This window comes from Sorex fumeus, unplaced genomic scaffold (genome assembly GCF_029834395.1).
Source record: "Sorex fumeus unplaced genomic scaffold, SorFum_2.1 ptg000050l, whole genome shotgun sequence".
Classification (NCBI taxonomy): domain Eukaryota; kingdom Metazoa; phylum Chordata; class Mammalia; order Eulipotyphla; family Soricidae; genus Sorex; species Sorex fumeus.
Window position 1 is genome coordinate 9,935,967 of NW_026606107.1, and position 2,160 is coordinate 9,938,126.

Here is a 2,160-nt window from a genome sequence, read left to right on the forward strand (position 1 = left end):
TCTAGATGCATATTATCCATAATATGATGTCAAAACTGGTTATAGCCATCTTGCATGGCAATATGTGGCAGTGAGTAACAATTCTTGTAACACTGTTGATCTCCTTTTATCCACTGACCTAATAGAAAACTACCTCAGTAACCCTATAACCAGGAAAACTCTATTATTTTAAAACCATTTTTACACCACAGGGTAAAGTAGTGAAAATATATCTCTTCCTTTTAAGCAAAATTCCAAGCTTGAAGCAATGGCAGAATTATATTAAAAAACTTTAGCAAAAACTTCTGAGTGTTATTAATCAGGATGTTTTCAGAGTGATGTTTACTCCTTTATTTTTGAGTTACAAACACAAAAAAGTTACTCAACAGGACTAGTTTGAAGCAGTATATTTTATATAAAACTTTTTCATGATATACACATGACCTGTTTTCTAAGGAAAAAATTAAAGGTGTTTTATGTGAAAATGACAAGTCTATAGTCTTGCTTTACATAAAATGCCTTCAAATTTAAATGTCACTCTGATGTAGCTTCACGTCTGCAGATTATCTTAACATTATAGATACCAAGAAACCATTTACACACCTATAATAGTCACCATTGTTATGCCTTAAAAGAGCATTGTGAAAAGTTATTTTTGTAACCTCAATTTAACATTCAAATTTAAACAGATTAGCATTTTAAATGGCACTGTAATATACTATATTGACTCAATATAAAAGTTGCATCAGTATGAAAATAAAGATTCAGTTTACTTTCCCAACTCTGTCATGTCATTAGTATTTCACATTTATGCTCTTCGCTTTCATTTATATGCCTCGAAATTAATTCAAACCTAAGAATAATATCAACATAATATGATACAATCAGGCAGTTTTCCCAAATCTGAGAACATTCCATTGAATTTGGTTGTGATGTTTTGAGGCTTCACAGATTACATCCATTATAACATATTCCGTAGCTCAAGATTGTAGAGAAAGACTTTTGAGATTTTGTTGTTGTAATAATCCAATTAAGGACCAATTCCAGGATTGTTGGAAGGTGGATTGTTCTGTAGAAACTATGCTTCAGTTGCTGTATGGTGTGCACAAAAACAATCCATTTCTACTTCTGAACATTTGGCTTGAAACATTTGTTTGAAGAAACACTTAGAGACAAGCTCTTTTTTTTTCTTGCCAGAAGTTCAAATCTCTGCCATTTATCTTGGAATGTTTCTGAAGACATTCATCTCCTTCTGTTAACTCTACACACTTCTGCTTGAATCTCCAAAAGCAATGATGGAAAATGACAATATAGAAGGCTTTGCTTTAGAAAATATTATCCTGCAATGGCATGGGCTTGTGCTTCTGGTATTTCAAAATTGAGAGAACTTTCCTTTGAAATGACAAGTTTTCTTGAAGGAGTGAATAGTAGAGATGCAATAATTGAAAGGTGATAATTGGAGAGGTGACTTTCCATCATACCTCCAATTAATCTTTGCCATATTCATCAACTCTGAAACTGTGAACCTATATTGACTTATTCGGACCAAGTCAGCTGCTGGTGGAACATTCCTTTCCTCTTCAAGTGGTTTTACAATTCTCCACCACCATTGTTCCCAGTATCCCTCCCCTGCCAAATAGAAGCAGCTCATTCTAACACATCCAAGGTCCTTCAATTATACCTTCATTCTGGACAGGAATCTGTCCAGCAGATTCACAGTGAGGAAAAAATATCTTCATGTCGAGGCCAAAGAACTCAGGTAGTGGTGTTCTTTGACTCAGAAGTTTGTTAATGTGGTGGACAACCAGAGGCCATTATCGTGCACACATTCAATGAGTCTCAAGCCGCAGACCTTTGGCTGACATTGCCACTTCTAGTCCAACAGGACATCCTGGTGTTGTAGCAGTTTCTGAGAGTCGGTGTCCATCAGTACCTCCATCATCTTGGTCATCTTTTTGGCAAGTGAGATTCCTCTGTGATAACCATCCTCTGTGGCCCTGATCTTCCCTCACCCCAAAATGGTATCAGGTCTGAGAGCCCCAAGTTAGCTGTGAAAGGCCTAGCATATATGAGGAGAGATGCTCAGGGAGGTGTCACAATAGTGGATGGGGAGGTCTCCTCACAGATTCCCTCATATTGAAGGCCCATCAGGGTCATCGTAGAGCCATGTGAGTACTTTTT

The 2,160-nt window shown here is 36.7% G+C and overlaps 1 pseudogene; it reads right to left on the bottom strand.

Moving 5' to 3' along the window:
- Window positions 1-924: 924 nt before the first annotated feature.
- On the bottom strand, window positions 925-1,921 carry LOC130032594 (cyclin-G1-like; annotated as a pseudogene).
- Between the last annotated feature and the right edge of the window lie 239 nt (window positions 1,922-2,160).